The sequence below is a fragment of the Podarcis pityusensis genome (assembly GCF_964106645.2).
Source record: "Podarcis pityusensis genome assembly, chromosome: 14".
Classification (NCBI taxonomy): Eukaryota; Metazoa; Chordata; class Lepidosauria; order Squamata; family Lacertidae; genus Podarcis; species Podarcis pityusensis.
This window is the reverse complement of record NC_138039.1, coordinates 27,511,972-27,529,920: the sequence shown is the minus strand read 5'-3', so window position 1 is coordinate 27,529,920 and position 17,949 is coordinate 27,511,972. Positions and strand designations below refer to the sequence as shown.

The 17,949-nt window shown below is 46.8% G+C and overlaps 1 protein-coding gene across 1 annotated transcript in view; it reads left to right on the top strand.

Moving 5' to 3' along the window:
- Positions 1–17,949, top strand: part of CORO2B (coronin 2B) — a 94,285-nt gene that overhangs the window by 448 nt on the left and 75,888 nt on the right. The gene's annotated exons all lie outside the window — the stretch shown is intronic.

Below are 17,949 nucleotides of genomic sequence, written 5' to 3'. Positions count from 1 at the left end.
GACCGGCCTCCAGGTCCAGTCCTTTTCGCAGAGCTGGCATTGGGTGCCTCGTGATTTTCTGCAGCTCCCTGTTTTGCGGGTTTTTTTTATTATTTAATTGCAAAATCAGGAAAGGTCTTTGGCCAGTTTTTCAAGGAAAGGCCCCCGAGTGTGAGCAAGCGAGGTGGTGTCGGTTGGGCTTCCTTGCATCAGCAGAGCTTTGCGAGCGCCTTTGCACAGGGGGAGATTGTGCAGTAGATATACTGCATTTTTAACCCTTTCGGAAGCAGCCAGCGTGCCCGCTCCACAGTGGCGGCAGCTGTTGCCCGGTGTGGTACGTGCGTTTTTGCCGTGTGTAAGACTTCTTTGCTGCTCTCTCCGTTTGGCTTCCCGTGGTTGCTGTGACACGTCCCGCTTTGGCTTCGCATTAGCCCAGCAAGGGAAGGGAAAGCTCCCAGCTCTCCAAGTTCTGCTTCTGACGGAGATCCAGCGCGTTTTTCCCATTCCTGGGAGGGCGTTTTTGTAATATAAAAAACCTTCTGGGTAGGGTGCTTGGGGAGCCCTACAGGTGGCTGTTGGGGAAGGAAGTCTAATGGGGGGGGCATGGAAGAGGGAGGGCAAGGGAGTTTGCCCTGGGATGGAGCAGCCTCTCACAATTTAAACTAGCCTTGCCCAATCCTCCTGCTTCATTGGCACAAGTGTAAAACCTGCTCAGCTTTACATGCCAGTCAAACGATTAACTGCAGATACTTGGAGGTGAGTTCAAAATCCAGCCTTCCTGAGTTATAACCAGGGAGTCCCCCTGACCTCAGTTGATCAAAACTGCAAAATGGGATCATTCAGGGTTCTTGTGGTCGGCGCAAGGATTGTAGATCAGCACACTGAGTTCCAAAATGTCTTAAGCAGTAGTTTCAAGGATGATTCTGAGTTACTTTTAAATGTGTTTCGTGTTGCTGTACGCTATCTTGATGTTTTGTGAGAGATCAGTATAGAAATACTTCTATAAATAAAGACGAATAGTGCATCCCTCAAAATCTGAGGGTTCTTGGAGTCAGTTCCCTTAACCTGGAAGAGTTCACCTACATGTGTGGAATGAGAAAGCAGGGAAGGGAATTTGAAGGGAGATGACCCAGAGGTCTCTGCTTTCTGGAGACACTTTGCAAGGCATACAAAGGAGCCAACTTTACTGTTTCAGTCTTGGAGATTTTTTATCACTTTCTTTGAGAGCTTATGGCCTCTCCTCCCTGTTTATCAGGCTGAAAATTCCCTTTTCCTCTTAAGTGAAAAGTTTTGCTTGGTGCTTCGGTCTGACTGTTTACTGGAGTCTGTGGCTTCTGTTCCAACGTGATATGAGAGAGGCCAGGTTAGCTGGGGAATTAGACAAAGCTCTCTCAAATTTGACAGCCTTTACTGTGTCAGCAACCCTCGTGCTTCGGCATAACTCTAGGAACACCTACAAAAAGTAGTTTTGTAGTCTTTTCTTCCGTTTTGCAGAGCTCTGCCCTTGCAAGTTGAGGGCCCTGCAAAGCAGTACCCAGCAAGGGACAAAGAGCAGCTGCTGGAAGTTAAAATCAGCTACTAGCCTGCCACGTGCTCCTGAAAAGTGTTTTGCACATGCACAGAGGCCTCCGTAGCTCAGGAAGAGGAAACCTATCCCTTTTAATACCTTTGCATTTCTACCCACACAGCATCACCGCTTCTCAAAGTGTGATACGCTGCTGTTCTCAGCTGGGCGATGCTTTTTGTTGCCGTGAGACACAGTGCAAGTGGGCAGGTATTGTAGAACAGGGGAGGCATTCATCTGTGATCCCATCGTGTCCAGGTTCCTTCAGCATCTTTTCTGCATGTGAGAGGCAAGGTGAACCTGGATGTTGGGGCTGCCTGAGTCATACGTTCTGCCCACGCCCTGCTTCTTTTAATCTAAGTAGGGAACCTGCGACACACCCTGCTGGCCAGCCTCAGTCTGGTGCCCTCCAGATATTTGGAACTACAACTCCCAACAGCCCCAGCCATCATGGGTCCTGTGGCTGATGAGAGCTGTAGTCCAAAACATCGGGAGGGCACCAGCTATGGGGAGGTGGTGCCATGCCTGCCATTGCAGACATTTTATGCTGCTGCTGCACTATCCATTCAATGAGGTTTCTGCAGGTGAACTTCCTGGGCAGCTGTGCTCAGCGTTTCACGGTCCTGTAATGAAGCAATCTTAGACTTCTCTGCAAATGAAGGCCTTGTTTCCTTTCCAGTGAAGCTTCCATTTACAATACAGTAGGCCTGCAGCTTACACAGGGGTTACATTTTGGAGATCATACCTGAAGCCAAAATTGCATATAGTCAAAACCTACTGGGTTCAATGGCGGGTGGGATTGCCAAAGTTATTTTCATTTTCGTTTTCATTTTGCTACCCTCATAAAGTTAAATGCATGCAAATTGCGGGCATAGTGTACCAATATGAACCCCCTCAGGAGAAATTTAACAGTTTGGCTTCTAAGTATTTACTTTTTTCATTTATTTTTTTAAAGAGTTTACCCTGCCCATGTTCTTTTCTTTCTTTCTTTCTTTCTTTCTTTCTTTCTTTCTTTCTTTCTTTCAGTGCTTTGCAAGCATTAACTACTTCCTCTCTGGTCAGATCATCTGTAAGCATATTTTCTTGTTCTTTGGGCCCAAAGGTGATCCTTTCATTTTCCACAATCTCATTACTCCTCACATCTAATCCAAACATTAAAATGTAAGAACTGAAGCTTTTTCTGAAGTGTGATGAAAGCACTCGCTTTAATCCACACATCTTTATCTTCTACGCTTTGGTATCTGTTAAATTCCTTAAGCTGAGCAAATTATTATCTTTGGGTTAATTTTGACAGTTACTGCCGGTCTGGTCGTATGCATGTTTACTTAGGAGCAAGTCCCACTGCTACATAGGATGTATGGCATTCTTAAGAGGCTAAAAAGGACAGCACTTCTGCAGTCAAATGAGTGTGTAGTTTAGTATCAGGCACACAAGGTGACTCCACCTTGGAATCTTTATTTTCACTTTAAAAAACACACCAAGTTTCTAGACCTTATGATTGAGGACAAAACTTAAAAATGGGTGAGCAGTACCAGAGAAGTCAAAGAATCTAGAAAGAAGCTAAGCAGGTTCTGAGTGGGGAAGCCTTTTAACACTTTATAAAGCTCTTTCCTCCTCCCTAGCAGAGAACACCTGAGAGGTGACCACACTGAGTTAAAACTGTTAAGATGTCACCTATGATTAATCCTACCTTGACCTGGTACTGATAGCACACAGAGGCTAAAAATAGGAAGGCAACCTAGAATCTCTCAACAGAGAGGGTACTTCTATTGATGAAGCTCATTAGAAGAAATCTCCCAAGTTAAAAATGGAAACAGCCCTGGGAGATTGTCACCTAAACTGGCGGTGTGTGTGTGTTTGATGGTGAGCGGGGTTTACAAGACGAGCAAAACAGCCAGATTATTAGTAAAAACAATTAAAACATTAAAAAAACCTTAAACCAGCAATAAACTAAAAACAAATCCGTGTTCTAAATATCTGGGTAGGCTTGTCTAAACAAAAATGTTTTCAGTAGGTGCCGAAAAGAGTACAGTGAAGGCACCTACCTGATGTCAAGAGGCAGGGAGTTCCAAAGTGTAGGTGCTTCCACATTGATTTCTTGCAATGGAGAAAGGGTAGGGAAGGGAAGCTCATACCCTCCAACATTTCTCTGTTGAAAATAGGGAGGTTCTATTTAATAATAATAATAGTTTTATTTATAACCCGCCCATCTGCTTAGGGACTCATCTGCTTAGGGACGCGGGTGGCGCTGTGGGTTAAACCACAGAGCCTAGGGCTTGCTGATCAGAAGGTTGGCGGTTCAAATCCCCGCGACGGGGTGAGCTCCCGTTGCTTGGTCCCAGCTCCTGCCAACCTAGCAGTTCAAAAGCACGTCAAAGTGCAAGTAGATAAATAGGTACCGCTCCGGCGGGAAGGTAAACAGCGTTTCCGTGTGCAGCTCTGGTTTGCCAGAAGCGGCTTAGTCATGCTGGCCACATGACCCGGAAGCCTTCTGCGGACAAACGCTGGCTCCCTTGGCCAATAAAGCGAGATGAGCGCCCCAACCCCAGAGTCGGTCACTACTGGACCTAATGGTCAGGGGTCCCTTTACCTTTACCAGCTGCTCCAGCCACTCTGGGCGGCTTCCAACATATATTAAAACATTAAAAACTTCCCTATACAGGGCTGCCTTCATGTGTCTTTTAAAGGTTGTATAGTTACTTATCTCCTTGACTTGGGGGTCGCATAACTCCATACCCTCCAACATTTCTCTGGTGAAAATAGGGACATCCCAAGAAGATGTGGGACATTCCAGGATCAAATCAGAAACTAGGACAGCTTCTGTAAATCTAGGACTGTGCCTTGGAACACCTGGAGGGTCTGGGAGCGTGGGGGTTCACAAAACGCCTGTACTAGACTTTGCCTTTTCAGTGCTGGGGTTCAGCCACTGGTACAGATGAAACCGACTTCCAATTAGTCACTGCAAGAACAGGATGATGAACTAGCTAGGACTCCTTTGGCCTGATCCTGCATTCAGGCTCTTCTAATATTCTTGTTCTGGGGGAAAGGGGCACCAATTGCTCTTCCCCAGTCAGCAAAATGAGCCAGCTCACGAGCTGCAGGGAGACCCACCCAGGGATGACGTCCTACGAAGCAGAGTAGGAATGGTGATTTATCAGAAATAGGAAGAAGGTTGTCAGCAGTGCTCTACCTGCTTTGATACTGGGGTGGGGGGGGCAGGGGAAGCATCCCATGTGGGTAGGAAATGCATCCAGAGAAGCTGGATGTGCTCCCTAAAATGTGCCCCACTTGTGGCATTAATCCATCAAGGTTTAACTACTCATTGATCCATTAAAACTGCACCGTCAAAAGACCTAAATGGCATCCCAGTCTTTGGAACGCCAACTTTCCCCTTTCCTCTTCTTATTTTATAAGATGGGCATGTGTGGAGAAAGGCGTTTTTCCAGTGCATAGTTAAACTGTGGAACTCACTGCCACGGGAGGCACTGATGACCACCAATCTAGATGGCTTTAAGAGGATTAAATAAATTCATGGAGGAGAGGGCTATTGATGGCTACCATCCATGATAGCTATACTCTGCCTCTGCAATTGGAGGCAGTGATGCTTCTGAAAACCAGTTGCTGGAAACCACAGGAGGGGAGGGTGATCTTGTGCTCGAATCCTGCTTGTCAGTCTCCCAGAGGAGGCATCTGGTTGGCCACTGTGAGAAGAGGATGCCTGACTAGATGGGCCACTGGCCTGATCCAGTAGGCTCTTCTTATGTTCTTGTAGTGGGGAACCATGGTTTGCTCACTGACCCAAAGCTGTCAATGGGAAGGACCATGCCTCACTGGTAGAGCATCTGCTTGCATGCAAAAGATCCTGGGTTCAAACTCCTGTACTTCCAGGGAAGGCTGGGAGAAACCCCTGTCTGAAATCCCAGAGAGCTGCTGCCAGTCAGTGTAGACAATACTGAGCTAGATGGACCAATGATCTATCACACCCTATATATTGCAGTGAGCAGAACAGTGGAATGGGAAGAAATGGGGTTACTTTTCGTTCTTGTACAGGGGGGGAAACCCAAATACACAAGACTGAGGCAGAAATGTATGGAGCGCCTTCTGGGCAAATTAAGATAGCTGGCAGAGGTATGTGTGGATGAACCAGTTTCTCTGAGTTTCTTCTTTTTCCAGTTCATTTCACACCATTTCTGTATTAACCAACTTTTTAAGACAGTGTTTTTATATGCATTTCTCCACCCTACACATTTTTGCAAGCAATGTACTTTCCTCCCCACCATGAATACTTGCATTTTTTGTGCAAACTTTCTTCTAAAGACAGTTCCCCTGATCTGCCACTCCCTAACACTTTCAGAAGTCTGTGGGAGAAGTGAGGTCCAGCCTTTTGCTTATTTGCATAAGGGGTGCACCATATATTGAATCTGTCTTTCAGAAGGAAGGAGAGGGAGTTAGTCCTTCAGGACCTGCAAAGCAGCCTGCATAACAGCTCTGAAAACTCACGTGGTGCTGCACCCATCCCAGAGCCCACCACTCTGCTTACTTCCCTGATTCCTCCAGGCAGCTTGCTTGCACTTCTGGGTGTAGTGAGATACCTTATAAATAGAAAAGTCAGTTAAAGTAAAGGTAAAGGGACCCCTGCCCATTAGGTCCAGTCGTGACCGACTCTGGGGTTGCGGCGCTCATCTCGCTTTACTGGCCGAGGGAGCCGGCGTACAGCTTCCGGGTCATGTGGCCAGCATGACTAAGCTGCTTCTGGCGAACCAGAGCAGCGCACGGAAACGCCGTTTACCTTCCCACCAGAGCGGTACCTATTTATCTACTTGCACTTTGACGTGCTTTCGAACTGCTAGGTTGGCAGGAGCAGGGACCGAGCAACGGGAGCTCACCCTGTCGCGGGGATTCGAACCACCAACCTTCTGATCGGCAAGTCCTAGGCTCTGTGGTTTAACCCACAGTGCCACCCACGTCCCAGAAAAGTCAGTTACCATACAGTAAATTTCAGCTGGTGCTTCTATAAAGCTCTGTGCCAGCTTTGGAAACTTTGCATCCTAAGCTTTGGATGGGCAATTGAACTTCTCTGGCTGATATTTCTAACAACTAGCCCAGACTCCAGTTCCCATCACCCCCAGCATCATATGGTCCAAAACATCTGGAAGGCACCAGGAGGGTAGAATAGTCACTTCTCCAGAGTTTCCCTAGCTGCGTTCTCACATTTGCATCACATCTTCCATACCTGGCTTTTATATTCCATTGTCGTGGCTGCCAAGAGGAGTTTGAGAGGATTGGGTGCACATCACCTGTGCCTTGTAGACTGAAAAACCAGAGAAAGGCAGCTTGGGGTTATTAGGGCATCCCAGCAGACCTAATGTGGGCATGGCCAGATTTGCACACAGCACCCCTTCTGTACAAAATAGTACACTCTTCTTCTTCTTACTTGCCCATCATATCTCAGTTGTCTGAGGGGATGGCTCTGAGCTTGGGGGACCTGGTACAGTTCTCCACTCGTTGCCCCTCTTTCATCAGTCCTGACTGACCCATTGTAACTTGTCAAATAATAGGCACAGTGTCTCCCTCCCATTCAGGATGATCAGGCCTTTTCCTACACAGCCTTTGGGCATGGGGGTGGGGTGGACAAAGATCTCTGGGGAATCCTGCACCTTTCAAGTATGTTGAGAAGGATATACTCCAAGGACCTCTCCAGACTAGTGGGTGGGTTTTTTTTGGGGGGGGGGTGCAATCCGCAGCATGTCATTGTTGACGTTCTTCCTCCTTCCTTGGAGGTTTTTAAACAGAAGTTGGTCATCTGTCATAGATTCTTTAGCTGAGATTCCTGCATTGGAGGGGGCTGGACTAGATGGCCCTTGGGGTCTCTTCCAACTGCAATTCTATGATTGAATATGAGGGCATCTGGGGTGGGTTTATACAGGATCATCCACACATCAATCCACTTTACTGATAGCTGTGTGAATCTTTTCCCATTTTTACCACGTTATTGTCATTTTGCACTGTAGTGTAACAAAAGTGGGACAACAGACAAACCGCAGAACATTTGTAGCATATAAATTTATAGATTGGAAATCTGGAACTATACTTGACGATCAGATAATGTTGATAGTCTTTACTTGGATTTCGTTATTTCAACTCATGACATGAGCAACTATTTATTCTACATGCCTATTTTATAGTTTTGCTTTTCATATGTTAATTTTCATCTGTTGTTATAATTGCTCTTTGTTTTATATACATTATAAAATGAAACAATAATGATAATAATTACTCCTCCTCCCTGCCCTCTCCCCCCCCACCCCCCGTTACAGGATTTTAGCAGGGAACTATGGGATGTGCACTGAACAGAAATAAAGCTGTGTGTCTGCCTTGAATCTTTTGCAGGCACAACTAGTATTGAAAGCAGGATTGTGTTCTCACATCCTCAATACTGTCATGAGCACAAATCATCATTGAACGCACTATAAAAAGGATGCCAGGAGGAGAGGCCCTGATTCAGCGGGCGTTTGTTCCTCCTTACACCTTCCTGAGTGGACTATTTCACTGTTTCTTTCTCTCCCTCAGTCTGTCCGGACTTTGTTATAAGCTGCTTTGTGTAGAAATGGTGGAGAGGGAGGGAAGACAACACCAACTGGGGACGAACAGGTCTTTCTAATCCTCAAGTAAAGAGAACAGAAGATGGATTCAGACTAGCAGGTGTCAGTTTCTAGCTCCTGCACATAACTAATGCAAGCTAAGGGTACATTCCATGCAGGAGACTGCATGAATTCATGTGTTGTCATGGGTAATGGGCATGCATGTACATCTCTCCCAGTGCGTCTTCCAAGCCTCTAAATTGCTGGTAGAGTTTCTGTGTATCTGTTGTTTTCTGCTCAGCTGCCCACGGAAAGGGAGAAAGGCTGGCCCAGTTAGATTCTCCAGGTGTTTGGGGAGGGTTCTCGAAGGACCGACCCCCATAAACGTAACTCTGTCCTGCTTATTTTCTCCTTCTTTAAAGTGGCTTGTAAATGGAACGTAGTGATGGGCCTTTGTTGAGCTGAAGTGTTTCATTTCTCAAGCAATTTTGAATGCACATGTTCTGCTGTGAAACTGACGATGAGTGGATGTGAAGTTCCACTAACATCAGCCTTCCTCTACCTACTGCCTTCCAGATGTGTTGGACTTCAACTCCCTTCAGCCCCAGCCAACATGCCTGGGAGTTGTAGTCCAACATAACTGGAAGGCGGCCGGTGGGGGGGGGGGGGGGGCGGATTCCTGCCCTAAAAGTACAGTGCAAGTGTATTCATTAAATGAGGAATAATTTATGGATGTACCATGAACAGCGATCTGGCCTCCAGCTCTCTGTTGCCAGCCCCAAACAAACGCTTTGCATGATCAGAGTTGCAGCAGCTGTAAGCTGATGTATGAGTGGCAGATGTGATAAGAGCCTATGAAATTCCCGGCTGGATCAGGCCATTGGGGGCTCATCTGGTCCAGCATCCTGTTTTTACAGTGATCAACCAGATGCCCCAATGGGAAGCCTTCAAGTGGGACCTGAACCCAAGAGCCCTCTCCTCTCTGTGGTTTCCAGCTAGTGGCATTCAGACGCATTGCTGCCTCCAACCAAGCAGGCAGAGCACAGTAGCCATTGATAACCTTTTCCTCCATAAATTGGTCCAATCTGCTTTTAAACCCATCACTGCCTCCTGTGGGAGAGGGCTCCGTATAACGGTGTACTACTGCGTGAAGATGTCCTTTCTTCTATATCTCCTGAATCTCCCAACGTTCATCTTCATTGGATACCCACGAGTTCCAGTGTCATGAAAGAAGGAGGAGAACTTTTCTCTAGCTACTTCCTGCATGCCATGCATAATTTCATATGTGTCTATCATGTCACCTCTTACTTACCTTCCCTCTAAACTAAAAAAAAGGCCCGAACTGCAACCTTTCCTCTTAGGGGAGATTCCATCTCCTTGATCTTCCCTTTTCTGAACTTTTCCAAACTCAACAATATCCTTTTTGAGGTGAGGCGACCAGAACCGTACACAGTATCCCAAAGAGCAACCCAGTCAGATGGGTGCGTTATAAGAAATATTATTATTATTATTAATCATTTTTATTAAAATTTCTGTTTTACAATTTAGAATACTCATTTAAACATCCTTAAAATATCAATGACTTCTCTTCTTCTCCTTCCATGGTTCATTTTGCATATCATGAATCCCTGCATATTTTACATAAAGTAAACCATTCAGCATTCCATTATTACATCCATCAAAACTTATTTACACTGTGGAATTTATCTTAATGCTGCCAACATTTTCAAGTGTACACAATTTCCCTCCATATATTCAATAAACATTTTCCAGTCTTTTCTAAACGTATGTATGGGTGGGTAATAATAATAATAATAACAATAATAATAATAATAATAATAATGTCACTACATAGCATTGGATAATAGCATTCAGATACTGGCAGTTTTATTTTCAATTCCTTTTGTAAATATCCCCAGCATGAAATTTGACTTTTTCACTGGGTGGACATCTTCATCGAGCTATGGACTATGACCCCGAGGCCTTGTTCCTGACTTGGGGCTAGGAATCCCATTTCTCCCATTTTTATTTTGGTAGTTGCCGCTTCTGACACACCTATTTTGAAGGAAGCTCTCCAGCAAGTCTGTTGGCCATCTCTATCCTGTTGCCCCGGCAGTGATTCTGCTTGCCAGACCGAGTCTTTCTGAGGGATCTTTGGAGCAGCAGATCGTTGGCGCAGTTTGTCAAACCACTTCTATTTAAAAAGAGAAAGGAAGGGAGAAGCTCCTCAAAGGAAAAGGCCATTTTTCTTCCTGCTCACACCGCCTGGTGCTCAGCTGCTAAACGTATCAAGGCAGCAGTTGTTCTGGGTTCAGCGTGGGGCTCACCAGCCCGAAGCTGGGCCTCTGGAAGATTCTTCTTATCCGTGGTCCACTGTTGACACTTGAGCTGAATAATGGCCGTCTCCTGTTGAGGCACACAATAAATACACAAACAGAAGCAAACTTGGATGTTAAATTGGGGAGAGGCAGCGCTTGGCTGAAATCGCAGAGCTGTTTGTATAGTGCAGTCATTCACAGGCTGGGTTCCGTTCAGCCGGAAAAGATGCCCTTTGTAATACTAGCCAATGTTTTAACTGTACGGAGCGAATATCGGTAGAGACCAGGATAAGGCGGGTCTGTACTCAGCCTCTTTGTCTGCAATACAGTTGCCAGCATCTGTGAAGCAGGGGGTTGGCCGAGCATGCAAAATGCTAGCTTCTTCTGTTACCAGACCATTGGCTTATCTGTCCTGTATGGCCACACTCACAAGCATTTAAAGCGCTATGGTACCACTCCAACCAGCCATTGCTTTGTCCAATAATTGTGGGAGCTGTAGTTTGTTAAGGGTGCTGTTAGGACGCCCCGTTCCCCCCAAAAAACTACAATTCCCAGAGTCAGAGGAGCCACCTCCTAAGGCCTGAGGTCCCTTCACCTCCCCCCAATAAAATATTTTAGGGGACTGGCTCCCCCTCAAAGTTGATAAGCATTGCCCTTCAAATATGGTGTCTGTGTGCCGCATCTTGTGATTGATTATACAGGATGGGCCTTACCTGCCTCCCCCCCTATGTTATTTATGTTTGACACCCCTGCCCACAGTGGTTTAACAATCAATCCTTCTTTCCATGGAACTCTGGGAACTGTAGCTTTGGGGGGGGGGGGACTGGGGTGCCCTAAGAACTCTCAGCACCCTTAACAAACCACAGCACCCAGAATTCTTTGAGAGAAGCCATGATTGTTTCATAGGATATCATAGTGCTTTAAATGTAGGGTTTAAATGTGGCCTAAATGCAGTATGTCTTGGCTGGGGCTGATGGGAGTTGTAGTCAAAAACATCTGGAGGGCACCAGATTGGGGAAGGCTGAAATATCCAGATTTGCAGAGGGGTCTCTAGGGTCATTCCTACCAGCTGTTACCTGAAGGCTGAATCAGGGCTTTCTACTTGCAAAGTGCATAGTTAAACTGTGGAACTTAAACCCACAAGAAACAGTGATAGCCATTAACCTGGTAAAGGTAAAGGTAAAGAGACCCCTGACCATTAGGTCCAGTCGTGACCGACTCTGGGGTTGCGGTACTCATCTCGCTTTATTGGACGAGGGAGCCGGCGTACAGCTTCCGGGCCATGTGGCCAGCAGGACTAAGCCGCTTCTGGTGAACCAGAGCAGCGCACGGAAACGCCGTTTACCTTCCCGTCGGAGCGGTACCTATTTATCTACTTGCACTTTGACGTGCTTTCGAACTGCTAGGTTGGCAGGAGCAGGGACCAAGCAACGGGAGCTCACCCCGTCGCAGGTGTTCGAACCTCGACCTTATGATCAGCAAGTCCTAGGCTCTGTGGTTTAACCCACAGCTCCACCCGCGTCCCTCCAGCCATCAACCTAGATGGCTTTAAAAGAGGATTTGTGGAGAAGAGGGCTATCAATGGCTCCTAGCCACGCTTATGCTCTGCAACCACACTCGGAGGCATTAGTGCTTCTGAAAACCAGTTGCTGGAAATGACAGGAGGGGAGAGTGCTCTTGTGCTCAAATTCTGCTTGCAGGTTTCCCGAATCCCACAGGCCTCTGGCTGACTCCTGTGAGAACAGTGTGCTGGACTGGATGGGCCACTGGCCTGACCCAGCACACACATCTAATGTTCTTAAAGCAAGTGCTCTGTCCTTAACTGTGGCTCCTTCTCAGTAGCAGGGGACCCAGTTTGTGTGTGTACATCAGGCCACTCTCTGGACCTCCTGGCACATCTCTTGCAAATGCATCATCAGCCTTGCTGCTGAAGGCAAAATTAAATCAATGAGTAGTTGATGTGCATTTGTGTGCGTGCGCATGAGGTGTGTTGCCATAGGAACTGGGTTGCAGAGCACCCTAATTAACTCTGTCATGAACCTCATGCAACAAGGTTAGGAGGGCAGTTGCTGCAGGGGGGTGGGCAGGAGATACATGAGTCTGCAGCACAAATGGGGGGGGGGGATAGCCTTGCCCAGATAGGTCTTGTGGGAGGGAGAGATTCCTGGCCTTCTGCTGCTCAAGAAAGAAGATTCCACCTAAACATTAGGAAGAACTTCCTGACAGTAAGAGCTGTTCGACAGTGGAATTTGCTGCCAAGGAGTGTGGTGGAGTCTCCTTCTTTGGAGGTCTTTAAGCAGAGGCTTGACAACCATATGTCAGGAGTGCTCTGATGGTGTTTCCTGCTTGGCAGGGGGTTGGACTCGATGGCCCTTGTGGTCTCTTCCAACTCTATGATTCTATGATTCTATGATTCTATGATTCTATGCTCACTGTTCTTGCTAGAAATAATGCTCTGTCTTTGATGTCTTTATTTTCCCACATTTCTTCCAACACGGAACTCGAAGCAGCGTATACTTTTCTATATTTCCATGTTTGCATTTCAGTTTTCCTCTATTTATTGCATTCCTGCCCCACTTTTTCCTCCTGTGAGTTCATTTGCAGTTCTCTTCCTCCCACCCTCATTCTATGCTCACAAGAACCCTGTGAGGTAGAATAGGGTGAGAAGGGTCAGCTGGCTCAAAATATATTCACCCAGGGAGCTTCACGGCTCCCACTGGGATTTGAACCAGGGCCCCAGAGTCCAGCACTCAAACCACCATTTAAAAGGGGAGGGGGGATGGAAATGAAAATTGCAAGAAAGGAGATTCTGACTAAACAGTAGGAAGAACTTCCTGGCGGTAAGAACTGCTGGATTTCCGAAAGGCAGAGCTTTGTCCTGGATCTTCGGCAAGTCAATTGAAATTGTATATTTTTGGGGTTTCCTAAAAAAAACCTCAATACCTTTCGGGGTGTCCTGGTTTTTACTTTTTTGAAATATGGCAACCCTAAGTGGAATGGACTCCCTCAGAAGGTGGTGGACTCTACTTCATTGGAGGGTTTTCAACAGAGGTTGGTCCCTCCCAATTCTACAATTCTGTGATGCAGGCCTGTTTGCTCATTTCCAATGGGCCCTACATGGACTGCATGTCTTCAGGGTGAAGCTGGAGAATGCTTGCCAGGATGTTTGTTTCGCAAGCCCTGCAGCAGAGCTGGCTGCGTCTGCCCGTAGACTGGCAATGGAAGTGGCACCCACACCCTGAGCCCGTCTCATAGCCAGCTTGGCACAGGAAGTGGGGAATCTGTCCACTGGGTGCCAGCAGAGTGATGGAACCAGCCTCATCAAAATGGGCATCAGTGCCTTGGTGTATTAAGAAAACAATAGAAACATCTGCCCCCTCAAAAAAAGGGGGAAAAGCCCACTATGCAGTTGTCCTTTTCCTGCTCCTTTTTGAGTTCCTAAACTGGGCTGCTTCTTCCCCATCCCCCCACAATCTTCGTATTACATTAAGGATTGGAATATCTTGAGTTGGAAAGTAAGCCTATTTGGCTACATCCAAATGCATTTGTAAGAATGTAGATGTAGCACATTCCTGTATGTTCAGGGATCGTTCCAGCCCTGCATGCACACCATTCATTTAAATCACACGGCTTTAAGGAGGATATTGACAAGCCGGAACGTGTGCAGAGGCGGGTGACCAAGATGATCAAGGGTCTGGAAGCCAAGCTTTGTGGGGAATGGTGGAGGGACTTGGGGATGTTTGGCTTGAGAGAAGAGAATGATCTCCGTCTTCAAATATCCAAAGGGTTGTCACATGGAAGATGGAGCAAGTTTGTTGCCTACTGCTACAAATGGTGGGACCTGAACCAATGGGTTCAAATGACAAGAGAGGAAATTCTGACAGAACTTTCTGACAGAGCCATTTGTCAGTCAAATGAAGTACCTTGGAAGGTGGTGCACTCTCCCTCACTGGAGGTTGTTAAGCAGAGATTAAATGGCCATCTGCATTGCAGGGGGTTGCACTAGATGATACCAGATGCAGGAAACCACAGTGAGGGGAGAGAGGTCTTGTGTTTGAATCTCGCACACATCATGTTGGTCACTGTAAGAACAGGATGCTGGACTTGTTGGGCCATTGGCCTGATCCAGCACACTCTTCTTATGTTCTTAGTTTTTAAAAATCCCGCTATTCAGCCGGAAAAGGTTCTGAAGTAGCTTACGAATATCCATGAGAGAGAGCCTACCCTCAATGTATTTGAGATTGCTTGTCTCAAGACGATACATACCCAGTACTAGTATTTACCTTCTAATATTCCCTCTGGAGTGAAACATTAAAGAGGGAACTGGGTAACTTACAAAGCAGAATAACAAACCAGAGCCAGCCTCCTGCAATGAGGATCTTGTTGTTTTCTTTTAATATTTAAATGGTTGCAGATCATGAAAGAAACACACATCAGCCTGCCCAAAGGACTTTGTACCCTTATAAACCTGCATAGTTCCCCTCTGCCAAAAGAAACAGAAAATTGAATTTCACGAAGACAGGATAACTACGGTAGTCAGTATCAGCCCATGACCGGGGAGGCTAGTTCCTTAGGCCCATGAAGGCCCATGGATGGTATCTGACATTTGCCCAGGAATCGGGGCCTCTCTCTCTCAGGCTGAAGGAGGAGGGAGGGAGCTTGAGAATAATATTTTCCACCATCTCTGTCTCAAGCTGTATACATGTTTTATTGTATAAAAGGCAGAAGGATTACAGTGAACTGCTGGAGGTGTAAATGCCTGTCAGAATTTGAAAAGCTGGTCTGACTGCATCAAGTTCATAAATTTTGTGGAATTAATTAAACTAAACAGTTTTAATTGGGTTTTGAACAAATGTTGAATTAATTGCTTGAAATTTCACTGTGTTTTTATCTTCCTTAGTGTGTCGTGCAAAATGCTATTCTGAATAATGCTATTTGTAGAGTAGGGGAAACTAGGGAACCCAACGGGCGGTGATCCGAAAGTTTGCTCCTTCTGAATCTATTGCCCTTTAGTTCTGTGTAGACCCTGAATTCCAGCCTGATGAGAGAAAGAAATCCCCCCTCTGCACTGTTCATGACTATGGACCTCTTTAGTTGTATTTTTTCCTAATCTAAAAAGGCGCCACACTTAGATCAGCCTTTGCCAACCTGGTGCCTTCCAGATGTTTTGGACTACATGTCTCCTGAGCCCCAGCCTGCATGACCATGCGCTTATCTGCCCCAGCATCATGTGCCTGGTGGGATTATAGCCAGCGTTCAAAACTCCTATTGTTCTAGGTGCATTTTGCGACAGGGAATTTCATTAGGGCGAGCAGTTTCTGAGCTCTGGGTGCAATACTGCACCTAAGATTTCAGATTAAAACTGCAGAGTGGAAGGAAAGTAGGACCTTTTTCTACCTCCCCACTTCCAGCTCCTCTCTGAAGACTGGAGAAGAACCCCTCTTAAGAATATTAGGGGGGTGGGCAGGGGAAGGACTAGACCATGTGAAAAATGAACATAATATTTTAGCTGCAGTTCATTCATTTTCAGCTTTGTATTCTTGTTATAAAAAGGCGCGCTTGTTCCGTTGTTGCACCCATAACCTAGGTTTAAGGTGCCATTTAGCTCCTAGCTTTTATATCTCAGTTTCTAACACAGATTATAGTGCAAAATATCTGGAGGACATGAGCTTTGCTTAACCAATAGTTTGCTGGACCCTGGGGGTCGACATCTTCTGCTTGCTCTGCCCTAGAATTGCTGTCGGGTCATCCTGAAACCTTCACAATCTGTTTTCACAGGTTGATCTTTCACAGGACATCACAGCTGCACTGGGGGTCTCTTCATTTTCCTTGCGGGGTGGTGTGCATGATGCTGGTGGCCTCAGGGCTCTGTCTGGGGGCGGGGCGGGTTTCTACAGCAGATAGAGGGGGCAGTTGCATCAGGTCCACCCAGAGAGTCGGTTCCCTTTGCCCAGGCATCTCCCATCTGTCGTTCAAGGTCGCAGCATCAGATGGTGGAGACTCGGGCATTGTTGCGCAGACTGCAGAGCCAGCTTGGCGTGGGTAGAGTCACGTCGGCTTCCTGCCGACAGAGCATCTGGCTGTCTGTCACATCAGGAATGGTGGGGGTTTCCTCCCCCTCCTCCTCTGCTGGGGCACTGGAGGCTGCCAAAGGATGCTTAATTGCTAAAAGGAGATACATTGCAGCTCAGCGCTGTCTGGAAACAACAGAATACTCCACCCTGCAATCTCTGCTGTGTGATGACTCTCTCTGCTTACTCTGTGGTATTGGAGAAAGACCTTTGAAGCTCTCTACAAGGCCCCTTTTCATCCATTCATATCCTCCAGAGTTCAAAGACCCTGGTAAGCCAAGGAACTGGAACCCCACTGCCCCAGACCAGGCAGGTATAGCCAACCTGTGTCCTGCAGATGTCATTGACCACAACTTTCACCACCCCTGACCATTCATTGGCCATGGTGGTTGTTGGGGCTGATGGGAGAGAGGCCCCTTCCAGAGGACCTGTTTATTGAGCATCCATCCTGATTTGCTTGTGGGAAGGTTAGAAGATACTGTAGCCAGCAAATTTCATCCCATACTTTCCAATGCATTGACCTGCCCCATTGCTTAGTGAAAAAAGTCGGATATTTTGAGGAAGACTTCACTGTAGATGTTGATCCCTGTGACACGCTTAAGCAACTTTAGCTGTGATTCCTGAATTGCATGGGGTTGGACTTAATGACCCTTGGGATCCCTTTGTTGATCACACCTTCCAACTCTACAGTTCTATGTTTCTATAAGTGCCAGCTGGCAAGCTATGTTTTGTTTTGTTTTGTTTTGTTTTGGAGGGGGACAAATCCAGTAGCCCTGAGCTGTGTCTCTTTCCACACTAGCCCTCCATTACTCATCTCTCTTAAGTGGCAGTCACAACCTGAATTCAATAAACGCAGATAAGCCATCGGTTTGCATCCACCTCCCCTGGGCTTTTGCTGCTGCTTCCCTCTCCGCTCCATCAGCTCCCGCCCCACCCCCGATGGTGATGAGATAATCCTTCTGGAACGTCTGCCCTGCCCGCCATGTCAAGCCAAGTGAAACAACAACAACAACACACACACTTTTTATTTGATTTCTTACCCCCCCCCCACCGCCTTCCCTGTTCCCTGATCAGCTTATAACATAAGCATGGGACAAAAGCAGGCTGGAAGGAGCTTTTCACAATCAGTATGAATGCAAGTCCCGTCACCCAGTGAGCGATGGACGAAGTGGGCAACAATCTGCCCTGCCTGGCAATGGGAGAGGACCCATGACTTGTTGCTGGCTCCAAATCTAGCCAGAGGGAAAATGTCTCCATGGGAGAGCTGTGCCAATTTGGGGAGGAGGGCCAGTTATTGGCCTGGAAGGTGGAGGTTTTGCGGTGAATTTCTCCCTCAAACATAAGGCAAATTGGAAGACTTTGCTCCGAAACCTGGCTGGCTGGCATGCATGCCCCCTTGCTCTTCCACTTCACGGAGCTCCATGGGAATGGAGAAT